Source organism: Ambystoma mexicanum, chromosome 13 (genome assembly GCF_040938575.1).
Source record: "Ambystoma mexicanum isolate Mex_15411 chromosome 13, UKY_AmexF1_1, whole genome shotgun sequence".
Lineage (NCBI taxonomy): Eukaryota > Metazoa > Chordata > Amphibia > Caudata > Ambystomatidae > Ambystoma > Ambystoma mexicanum.
In genome coordinates, this window is record NC_090938.1 from 794,765,440 (window position 1) to 794,778,674 (window position 13,235).

Consider the following 13,235-nt stretch of genomic DNA (forward strand, 5'->3'; position numbering starts at 1 on the left):
AAACAACTGAAGTCCTTTTTGGTACTGAATGCCCATGTGACCTGAGAGATATTGATCAACCTAAGAGTTCAGTACATACTTATATATCGGAGCATCGCTCCTTGATCTGGTGTATAAAGATTAGAGCACCGCTGGTTCCGCATTTTCCTGAATTCCAGCCTCTCCTGATGACATCCTTTGGTGGGCTGCGGATAGTGTGAAATCTTCTGTTAATATAGAAAGTCTCCTTCTAAAGAGGGAGGCTGGATGGAGCCACAGGATGCAGACCCATATCGTTGGACGACTCAATGAGCAATGTTTACCCACAGCGTAGATTCTACTCATCTTAATGTATGATGCGTCCCGTAGAGTGGCTATCAATGACTTTATTTCAGGACAACAAGCAGTTCAAAAATAAGTATAGCAGGTATGATTCTGCCCATATTTTGGCTAATACTAATTCTGTCCATGACTTGTTTGTGGGATTAATATATTTTATGTAATTATAAAAGCCCCTTCGCTTGTGCTCTTTTTGATTTGCTGTCTCTGTTTCCTAATGTATTGGTTGTTTTGGTCCCATTTCTACTGTGTTTATACTGTCCGTTCAACACATATATTTAAAAATGCAGGCGGTAGTAGGTGACGTCACAGCACTCTTGCAATGACGCCATCATGCTATTGTGGGATGACGGTATCACGTGTGGACGATTTCTTCTATTTTACCTGCGATTCTTTTGCAAATCCTTTTTGAACCACTCACACTTGGAGATAACAATCATTTAACATAACCAGTCTTGGGGTAAGTCTGCATTGTAGTATACTGTATGCCCAGTACTTCTATCTATGAGATTTCCCCTGTAGTCTTAGGAAATAGGGCATATATCTTGACCCTTTCTTTTTCAGGCATCAAGTATCTCGGTTAATTCTACATCTCTTGATTTGCATGTATTATCCTAAGAGGTCTTGTGAATTTTACAGGTGGCATCATTTATTCCTACAATAGTCCTTCTTTGGGTCTACCCCCTCTGTTTTTCTACACATTAGTTAAAAAAAATAAGAGGCGTTAATGTACACTGGATTTGTTTTATATTTCAGACTCCATTGAACCCTACTTGATATATTTAAAGGCAATGGCAGATGTTGATCTACGCACCCATACACACGATTGAGTGGTGAGCCTTATGAGTGTTTCTTTCTCTTTTTGGCAATCATAGGTAGTTTGTATCACAATTCAGTTTTTGTATATCCATTTATTTTCTGATGAATGCAGGGTCAGAAGAATTTATGGTCCTGAAGAAGGCGGTAAACTTATTACATGCCGAAACCTAAATATACGTCAACCCGCTATATAACCCACATTGAGAAGTAGATAGCAATGTACCTTTTTTTATACTACAGGCCTGATCAAACAATATGAATTGGCCTCTAACTAGGGTTGACGGTTTTTCATATTTTCCTACTTTTGTGGCAATTTGTGATTGTATTTTGTACCTGTCTTCAGCTATCCGACACTTTGTTATTCAATATAACTGTGTTTCTTTATTATTATCAAACATTGTTTCGATGTTTATCTTAATGTCTTTGCTGAGTTTTGTTCAGAATTGGTCTTGTATTTAAAAAAAAAACAAATGATGATTAATTGAGACTTAACCTAACAATTTTAAAAGATTGCCTGGATTCACACATATATTTGTGAATTGAAACCACTTTTATTGATTGTGGAATATTTTTGCCTTTGGGAACAACTTCTTTGTGTTATAACTAGTGTCTAGTGCCACCCACTGAGGGCTGGCTCTGATGACCAGGAGTAAGGGTCGCAAGCCCATTATTGGAGCAGTTAATTATTAAGGATTATTGCCATGGTATCTAGCATCATTCACTAAGGGCTGGCTCTGATGACCAGGAGTAAGGGTTGCAAGCCCATTATTGGAACAGTGCATTATTGAGGATTATTGTCATGGTGTCTAGTGCCACCCACTAAGGGCTGGCTTTGATGACCAGGAGTAAGGGCCGCAAACCCATTCTTGGAGACGTACGTATTGAGGATTATTGTCATGGTATCTAGCACCATCCACTGAGGGCTGGCTCTGATGACTAGGAGTAAGGACCGCAAGCCCATTATTGGAGCAGGTCATTATTGAGGATTATTGTCATCGTATCTAGCACCATCCACTGAGGGCTGGCTTTGATGACTAGGAGTAAGGACCGCAAGTCCATTTTTGGAGCAGTCCATTATTGAGGATTATCGTCATGGTGTCTAGTGCCACCCACTAAGGGCTGGATCTGATGACTAGGAGTAAGGACCGCAAGCCCATTATTGGAGCAGTCCATTATTGAGGATTATCGTCATGGTGTCTAGTGCCACCCACTAAGGGCTGGCTTTGATGATCAGGAGTAAGGGCCACAAACCCATTCTTGGAGCAATACGTATTGAGGATTATTGCCATGGTATCTAGCACCATCCACTGAGGGATGGCTCTGATGACCAGGAGTGAGGGTCACAAGCCCATAATTGGAGCAGGTCATTATTGAGGATTATTGTCATGGTATCTAGCACCATCCACTGAGGGATGGCTCTGATTACCTGTCAGGTGAGGACAAAGGCAGTGAATACGGCAAGGGAAATGTGCACAAGATCACACAGTGAATATCTTTGAGTCAAACAACATGCACACAGGAACCAAGACACATGTATACTAAAACCCAGGAGTGCAAATAGAGTGTGACAACAATACAAATATATAAAAAGGGATGTGGGGTAAGCACTTAGAAGCTCCTTAAGATTACAAGGAAAGTTGGCAAGCTCCTTACCCACAATTGCTGTTACAGGTACTGACAGTGCTAAACCCATGTATAGGACAAGCAACGACAGGATCTGTGAGCTAACACTCTTGATGATATTGAATAAGGTAACTTAAAAACAGTACTCACAAGGATGAGAAATACCACTTGAATGTCAGCAAAGCCCACAAACCCTGTTGATCAAACAGGGACCCAGAAAGGCTATAACAGCAATGGGAGGATAACTAAATACATTTATTTATTTATTTGCATTTGTCAAGCGCACTTGCAGCCAAAAGGCATCGAGGCGCTGTTACAGAAGATGAGAGGACTCGTGAGTAACAAAACAGGTGACCAGAGGTCTCATAGTTACACAATAGCAAGCAAGGTAAAGGAATCATACTTATACAGAATCACATTGAGAGGCAAATTAAGCAAAGAGCCTAGTTTTGATAGCCTTGCGAAAGGCTAGGTGTGACTCAATCAGTCGGAGGTGAGGTGGCAGTGCATTCCAGTGCGTGGCTGCTTGGGTGGGGAAGCTTGGGTACATAAGACTCAAGACAAGGGGCAAGTAGGAATAGTGATTACCCAATAGTGAGGCAAACATAGGCATTCACACAAGAGCTAGTGCAAGGGAAAACATGGAATGGATTCCAAGAGAAAGTAAAGGAACAGGAGCAGAGAAAACGTCATTACAATGGCAAACCTCCCCCACCCATCCAAGGAAAAAGGTGGCAAGCTAAATCTATAAAGAGAAAGACTAAAGCATCAAGGTTTACAGCAGCAAAGGACAAAGTCAAATAAATATAGAACACAGGCAAACTGGGCTACACCAAAAGGGAAAGCACTGACAAATGCTGCCTGCAAACAGAGGAAGACAGAAAGTGAATCTAGGAAGCAGAAATCACAATTAAGTACATTAAATACGAAATCCAGGGATAAGGAATAAGAAATAGAAACTAGGAACTAAGCACAAAGCTAAGAACCAGGAACAAGGGACCAGTCACAAACAGGAACACTGCATCAATGACCAGCGCTGGACTGAAGCAAACTGAGGCTTTTAAAGCTGTTTAACGAGCACACACCTCAGGTGTGCTGCTTACTGCACCTGCAGCTACAGGTGCTGTTTATCCTCCACCCAACCTTGTCCTGCAAGGGTTGAGATGAAGCAGTGGGCCAGGCATTCTGGGAAGCATAGTCATTTGATTAAAGCAGCATGCTGGCTGCCAAAAACCTGGAATGGATCCGGAATGGAAGTAGCTTGGAAAATAAGGATTTAGCGCTCCCAATTCATCACAGCACTGTAGCATAAAGTTCCGAAGGAAAGTCCAGTAGGGATTGAACCCCAAATTATGCCACCAATTGGTGGGAACGTGAGCAAACAGGGTGAATCGTGACATTACCAGGACTATGGGTCGCAAGCCCATTATTGGAGCAGTCCATTATTGAGGATTAGTGTCATGGTATCTAGCACCATCCACTAAGGGCTGGGTCTAATGACCAGGAGTAAGGGCCGCAAGCCCATCTTTGGAGCAGTCCATTATTGAGGATTATCATCACAGTGTCTAGAGACACGCACTAAGGGTTGGCTCTGATGACCAGGAGTAAGGGTTGTAAGTCCATTATTGGAGCAGTCCATTACTGAGGATTAGTGTCATGGTATCTAGCACCATCCACTAAGGGCTGGGTCTAATGACCAGGAGTAAGGGCTGTAAGTCCATTATTGGAGCAGTCCATTACTGAGGATTATCATCATGGTGTCTAGCACCATCCTCTAAGGGCTGGGTCTAATGACCAGCAGTAAGGGCTGTAAGTCCATTATTGGAGCAGTCCATTACTGAGGATTATCATCATGGTGTCTAGCACCATCCTCTAAGGGCTGGGTCTAATGACCAGCAGTAAGGACTGTAAGTCCATTATTGGAGCAGTCCATTACTGAGGATTATCATCATGGTGTCTAGCACCATCCTCTAAGGGCTGGGTCTAATGACCAGCAGTAAGGGCTGTAAGTCCATTATTGGAGCAGTCCATTACTGAGGATTATCATCATGGTGTCTAGCACCATCCACTAAGGGCTGGGTCTAATGACCAGGAGTAAGGGCTGTAAGTCCATTATTGGAGCAGTCCATTACTGAGGATTCTTGTTCTAGTGGTTAGGGTCAACCACTAAGGGTCAGCTCTGATGACCAGGAGTAAGAGAAGTGAGGCGTGTCGCCTGGCTATACTCAGAGGTTCGAGTGAAGATCACTTGCCCATTTATTTGTACTTTGACACTGTATTTTCTGTTTCTAGAGTGTGTGTGTGGAGGGGGAGGAGTGAGGGACTCTGCATGTATGTATGTGTATGTTTATGTATGTGCGTAGGCATGGCTCATGGACCAAATGAACATGTGCGTAGAAGTGCAATGGATACATGGGTTTCTTTGGTGAGGGAGAAGAGCACCAGGGTCATGAAAGTGATATAAACACATCAGATTTGCCTTCGCTCCTGAGGACAGTGACTGGAAAAGTTCCATTTGGTCTGGAGCATAAATCTTTGGACAGGACGTCTCTCATGGGTGACAACTCCATTGACAGCAAAGACGGTGCCTGTCTGAATTAGTACACCTATATGGTGTATGACGAGCAGAGCATTACAGATAAACAAGAACCAGCTCAGGAGCCCAAGACTCTGCCAGATATGGATTGCTCAGCCTTTCCGATAGTTCATGGGGTGACTTCTCTGTGTGCCAGAGAGACCTTTCCTGTCCACAACTCGAAAGTCTGTCACGCCAAATCTACTCTTTTGCCGGCAAAACTCGCCTCTTCCTTTTTAACACTAGTGGAGAAAAGGCAGAAAGCCATCGGCAAACTGGATTCAACTAAGCTAGGAGAAATGCTTCGACAGTGAATGTCCACTCTTCCACCTGTTCTGAATACGCCTGGGCTTGCATCTGATTCGAATAGATTGCAACAACCTTGTTTCCAAAAAGTGAAGCCGGCAGCTCCTAGAAATGTAAACTCCACAGGGGATCCGTTGGTGATATTGGGATGTCTCTTACCAGCGAGAGACCACTGAATTCTGAATGGATCCAATGTCTTAAGACTACTCTACAACGTCCCTCTCCTCCGCTTCAAGATTGTAGAGTTCCCAAAAGAACACATTACGGACAGGGTGATTCTGCACCTGAGAGCTAACTCTGTCATGACCTCATTGCTGGACATGGCACACTCCTTCTGCCCGTGGGTTTTGAATGGGGAGAGACCTCATACAACTCAATAGGAACCTCCCTGAAGTCGAATAGAGCCGAATCTCCACCATCTCGCCAATGATAGAGACGGTCCAAAACAGAAGATCCAAAAAAGTCAACCTGCTTGATAACGATGCGAATGACTTCGAGAAGTCATCAGTTAAAAGGTTATCAGCTCCTAATAAACCAGACGTCACAGAAGGACTAATAACAATCACAGTTACCAATGATAATGCCTCAGGAAGGGTCTCTGTGCTTGGTCAGGAAATTGGCATCACCGACAAATCTTCGCAGCAGGTTTTGCACAAAGACCGACGGTTGCCAATCGAAACTTCCAATGAACAAGGACAAGTGCGTTCGAAAATAGCATTCTGGAACACAAGGGGATCTTTTCACCTGCCCAAGGACACCAGTTTATCATCGGGAGAGTTTCAAATCATATGTCTACACGAAACCTGGCTCCAATACCACCCTATTCTTGATGGCTACACCTGCCTCCTCAATCCTGGTTATAGCGATTTGAGGGGCCGGCCGGCCAGCATCTGGACTGTTTTCATTGGTAAAGAATGAAAGTATCTTGAAGACCCAATCACCGGATAGACCTAATCACTTCTTATAGATAACAGGTATCACTTTCAAACCGCAAGAGTACAAAGACTTGCAGCGTTGCCTCTTACTCAATGTATATTGGAATCCGGCAGCGATTTCTACTGAGGAGTTCAATAATGCGTTAATCACTGTAATCGATGAAAGAGTCTCGATTTATAATCCACATTATATAATCTTGAAGGGGGGTGATTTTAACTGCCCCTGCATAGATATAGGCCTGGCCACACCGCAATCAAAAAGCGAATGGAGAGCCCCAGAATTAATGGAGGTGATGCTGGCCAGAGATCTCCATATGCTGAATGGCCAAACCGTTGGCGATTGCCCTAACAAACCCACATGGTCCAATGGTACCTCCTTCAGCGTCTTGGATTATGTGTTTGTATCTAGCGGTTTAATTCAAGACGTAACATCGTTTGAGGTCATCCAAAAAGAGACGCGTGATCATGCCCTACTTCAGCTTTCCTGGACTTCAAAATTTGGCTCGAACCCAGACTACTGGTCAGCTGATATCGAACTGAATCAGGGATTTAATCGCCTAAGGCTGCGAAGACAAGACATCAAGGTCTTTTCCGAGAACTTCTCAAGACAGTTGGAAGATGGATATGTAAACTACATGCCCCTTTTGCTGAAGTTTAAACCTCAGGGCCAAAAAAACAGGAATGGGGAGTTGCTCCACAAACATGGCCCAGATTAAATAATTGTCCAGGAAAAGAAACTTGTTCATAAAGACTTGAAACAGATAAATCACTTGCAGGATTGCTAACGACTGCAGTTGAGGAAAAAAAGAAAACAAATATAAAAGAACTAGTTCATCAGATATAAGGCTGAGATAGTCCAAAAGGACGCTGAACTCCTGCTTAAGCCACTCTCCAAAAAAAGACATGAGAGCGACTTGGCAACTACTTAATGGAACAGGGGCTTTAAGTTCTACATCCTTAGCGAACGTGATGCCTGAAGAGGCATGGGTCGCCTACCAAAAACTATTTGACCAGAGGAGAGTGTCAAACAAGATCTACTTGGCTTTTATAGATCTAAGAAAAGCCTTCAACAGTATAAATCGTGAACCACTGTGGTAAAAATAGAAGCTTGGAATAGCTCTCCAGAGTTACTGGCAGCAATCAAGTCCCTTAATGACGCTACCAATGTAAGAATTTGTCTAAACTCCAGAGGGCTCCTAACAACGAAGATTGATACCTTTAAAGGATTAAAACAAGGATGTCAGTTGGCGCATCTTTGTTTAATCTATTCTTATTAGATGTTGAGGCCCATATGAACAAGATCCGATCTTTTCCACATAAAATAGGAGCCCAGCATCTATCACGAATTCTTTACGCAGATGACGTAGTATTGACACCACTCCAATTGGTCTTCAAAGAGCCCTGGACAGTCTGCATGAGTATTTGTCCGAGAATGGCTTGACAATGAACCTAACAAAGACCAACATAATGGTTCTTGGTCCTCAAGGATCACGGTGAGGCCTCACATTCAAATGGTACCTGGACAAGCAGCCTCTGGCACTCATCAACGAGGCGCTTTACTTAGGTGCCTTGATCAACAAAAGCAAGGTGGACCTTTCACGGCAGACCACCTTAAAGGCAAAACGTAGGATTGTAATTGCCCAAGGTCGATTAATCCACAAGAAGTTTGGAAAATGTTCGTTGCTGCCCATATTGTCATTCTAGAAAGCCAAAGTCACCCTGGCATTATGACATGGAGCAGATGGGTTTATATGTACCTCGTGGGAAATCTGGACCACACTGGAAGGAATCTTCTGGAGGAAACTCCTCGGATTGTGGAACTTAATTCCTACTGCTGTCATCCGATATTATCTAGACCTGACCTGGCTAGTGGCGAGGTCACTATGGAAATCTCAGTCGCTTTACAGAAAATGTATGTCACCATGCCCTGCTAGACCTTACCGAATCTTGGAGGAGGCCCTGAAGAATGGTAGCCTCGACTTGTTGAGTCAATGGGGGAATGGATGAGAGAGAGAGAGAGAGAGAGAAAGGAGAGAGAGAAAGAGAGAGAGAGGGAGAGAGAGAGAAATAAAGTAGAAAGAGAGAGAGAGGGAGAGAGAAAGAGAGAGAAATTAGAGAGAAAGTAGAGAGAGAGAGGGAGAGAGAGAGAGGGAGAGAGAGATAGAGATAGAGTGCGGGAGAGAGAGAGAGAGAGAGAGAGAGAAAGTAGAGAGAGAAGTGGAGAGAGAGAGAGAGAGAGAGAAAGTAGAAATAGAGAGAGAGGGAGAGAGGGTGAGAGAGAGAGAAAGTAGAAAGAGAGAGAGAGGGAGAGAGAGAGGGAGATAAAAGAGAGAGAGAGGGAGAGAGAAAGAGAGAGAAATGAGAGAGAGAGAAAGTAGAGAGAGAGCGAGAGAGAGGGAGAGAGATAGAGTGAGGGAGAGAGAGAGAGAGAGAGAGGGAGAGAGAGAAAGTAGAGAGAGAAGGGGAGAGAGAGAGAGAGAGAGAGAGGGAGAGAGGGAAAGAGAACGAGAGAGAAAGTAGAGAGAGAGAGAGAGAGAGAAAGTATAGAGAGAGAGAAAGAGAGATTTCAGTGCGTGACACTCTGCATATGACTAGTATTTGTTTGTTTTTCATCCCTATTGGCGGTCCAGGATCATATTGTGTCAAGTAAGCAGCCAACAGAGCCCTCTGGGAAATGGTCCTGCTCGTTCCTGGAAAGTTAAGTGCCTCAGAAAATCATAACTTATATTCTAAAGCTGGGCACCGTATCAGAGTGTTCAGACACAAGCATTGCAGACGAAAAGGTCTCCATTAAAAAAATATATGCCAACATTGTTTAAAGCATCAGATGACAATTACAGCGACTACTGAAAAGTTCGCCTTTGCTGCCATCCGGTGGTCAGAAACTGGAACTGTGTCTAAAGAGTATGTCACAGCGGTCACAGAAACCGCCCAAGAACAGTCCTCCAAAGTGCCTCTGCTGCCAGCTGCTGCTACTGTAGGACCAAACAGGAAAACCAACCCAACAAACCCCTCACCAACACATCACAGGCCTGCGGTGTTACTGTGGCAGAGCTTCTCAGGCTCATAGCATAGAACCCCAGAGTGATAGCCTAAGGGATTAGAACACACCCTATAGAAGCAATACACAATGCTCTGGATGGTAGAACACAGACAATGGTCTATGGGGTGAAGGGGGTGCTTTAAAAGGGCAGAACACTTAATATTGGTACAAAAAAAGCACAGGCAAACAGATATCAAACACAGACTGCGTGACCAGATTGGAAATAGAAGCCGGCCAACATAGCCCAAACAAGACGCCCAGGGAGGGTAAGATCTGGCAGCAGTGTTTATTAGGGGGAGTAGAGGCTAAGAGGCTTGGGGGGGGGGGGTCGTTAGCAGTTTGCCAGGATCCCACCAGTAATTCCGGTGGGATACCGGGAAACTGAGCTACCGTTTCTGCCGCCTGATATCCTGAAATGTCCAGGATATTACAGGTGGCGGTAAGGGTGGTAAATCCCCATTCCATTGAGTCCCATATGGTTCCCTGGAGGGGATTGTCGGTATTACTGGTGCCCGTAATACCAAGAATATTTTTGACGGTGGGGGCCTGATTTAACTTCCGCTCTTGCCTGGAGGTAAATCAGTAACCCTCACTGGCAAAGTTGTAATTTGCCCGTGTGAAAAAAGTGTTGCTCACAGAATTACCCTCTCTTCTATCAGCACTTCTCCCGCACCAACAAACTTCTAATGATGCCCACGGCTGTCTCCTGCACTGTCCTGCATAGTGTTCTACAACATTTTTGCCACAAAAATGAAATAGAGTAAACTCGCCACCTATTTCAATTTGCCAGCAGAGGGGATTATTTTCTGATCCACTACTTTCTTGGGGTAGTTTCAACCAGTATTTGAGTCCATTAAGGGACGAAAACATTTTGCAGTCCCCTAATTGGCTGAAATGCATGGCAAAACCCACCAAATGTTCGTGTGGGACAATGTCTGAAATGGCAGGAGAATTTTAATGAGATTTCTCCCAAGACAAGTTTCTGCCTTTTTGCTCAACCCTAGTCCTGACAACCTGGACACTTATCCCCTCACATTGGTGGAGACTAAGGAGGTTTTTGCAAACAAAAACAAAAAAACAGCAAAAGTAGCCCTGCATCATTCTCACACAACCACCAGAATGAACTGTGAGAGAACAGCAAAACATGCCTGATGCGTGTCGCCAAAGAAGACACTGAGCAACAGGAACCTTTGCCAAGGTGATGACCACCGCAGAGAACCTGAAATGTATTTCATCCCTTAAAATCTCTTTGGCAATGTTTGCCTAACTTGTCATGCCAAGAAAGTGCCTTGTATCCTTGTATCGCTACCACGTACGACCTCTCAGCAGGGCTTTCAACCCCCCAGCCCCCAACCTCGCGCTCCGTGCTTCATAGCCGCGGAAACCCTGCGTAGTTTCTATGACAAGGATCCATCGATTTCAGAAAGATGCACGGGCGTAATTATAGGGCGGTATAGGGGGGACAAGTCCCCCCCAACTTTTGTGGCCTGCCAAATTGTCCCCCCCATCTTTTGCCAACGGCGGGGGGGGGGCACATTGCAGCTGCTGCATCAATTAAGTAATTGGACAGTGCAAGCCTGACTGGGGCGCCCAGCCAGGCTTGCGCAGTCCATTACATACAAGCAGGCGGCAGGGATAACCCGCGCGACTCAGTCCCTCACCTTGGCTGGTGGCCTGACTCAAAATCAGCAGCCACTGCCAGGATGCTGGACTGGGTGGTATTCATCCATGTTCACATTTAGTGTGTTAAATAAAAAAAGAATTTCGGGGGGGAGAATGTCACATTTCACTCGCATCATATAAAGCATGCCTTTGTCAAACGATGCAAAAGGTTACCATATCGCCTTATCTTTTGTTATGATTAAGTCTTCAAAGACAACCTACGAGCCGTCTTTATAATTTTGTGGAATTGCATTCTGGTATTTGTAGTCTTCGAGATGCAGTGAAAATAACGCAGTTTTATGTAACCATCTTAGGTCGGCGGCGCACTTCCCAGGGAAAGCCATAGCCTGGGTCCAATCCTTCCTGGCCAACAGGACAATGCGAGTCTTTTCCCCACTAACGGCTGCTGACCCAACTCAAATCTCCTGTGGAGTACCCCAAGGATCCTGTGTCTCACCCACTATGTATAACATCTTTACTAAGCCTTTGCTCGACAAATTGGACAGACTGGGTATCACCTACATAAATTATGCAGATAATACCCAGATCCTCATTCCCCTTTCGGGCAACTTTTTGGAGGACACAGCCTTAGTAAACAGAGTATACCTCCTCATTCAGGCATGGATGGCATCTCATGGCCTCTGCCTGAATGACGATAAAACTGAGATGCTAATCCTATGCTCTGAAACTAACATAAAAAAACTTAGCCCTAACTATACTGCCTTCAATATCGACAACAATCTCATCAAGGCGATGCCAGTGGTCAAAACACCAGGCTTCTATCTTGATGCCACTCTCTCGCTTAAGAAACAAGTCAACTCACTCGCATCCTCTACAGCTTATACCTGTAAGCTTATCCGAGCTTGCAGACCATTCCTCTCTACCTCGAGTTGCATCACCCTCGCCAATGCCCTTGTAATGTCGAGATTAGACTACTGCAACGCTCTCTACTCCGGTGCCAACAAAAATATCATCGACAAAATACAAAGAATGCAAAATAACGTCCTAAGAGCAGCCCTGAATATCCCTAGGAGAGAACACATCTCTGATGCTAGAAGAGAGGTTCATTGGCTAAAAATATCTGACAGGATACTTCTAAAAACAGCCTCCCTTACCTCCAAATGCTTAAACCACTTGGCCCCACCCTACCTTGATGAAAGGATAAATAGAAGATCGTCCACACGCCCAACAAGAACAGCCAATGCCTATACCCTGGAAATGCCTAGATTTAAACATGTTACTGCTGGAGGATTTAGCTTCCCAGTTATTGCAGCACAAACTTGGAATGCACTACCGTATGACCTCAGAAAGGAACAACCATATCCTAAATTTAGACTTACTGTAATTAAATGGCTACGAACAAATGACTGTTAGCTTACCTTCTCGGTACCTTGCACTCCTGTCTCTGCTGCATGTCTCTTAACTTGCTTCCTTCTGTGTGCCACTGTAACCATCCTGGCAGCCTATCGTCAATCTGTCTATTATATTATCTGCTTCTATGTACACATTATATAACCAAGCTTAAGTTGTCTTGACCTCTACTGCGCCCGGCTACCTAATGGGTTTGGCGCGCAATAACAAACAAACAAACAAACAAACAAACAAACGCAACATTTGTACTCTTATTGTTTGACATATTTCAAAAAGGATTCCTATATTGCTGGAGTACTTTAATTATGATGTGTGTACTTTTCAGGTCCGATTTATAAAACAGAGTATTTTTGAAAGCCAAACGTCATGGTGAGGCAGGGAAAGTATCAGAGGGCACATTTGTTGTGATGATTTACCAGGTCCATGCATGTGGGAAGAAATGTTCTCCCTGGTCCTGTGTTGATTTTCAGGGTGCAAGTTGAGATTACATGTGGGTTGACAGCATCCGCTCACTTTTTTCACAGTGCCGACTCCATCGCCCTTGGGGGATTTTGAGGCCAGCATGCAAAAAAGCTTGTTGGCT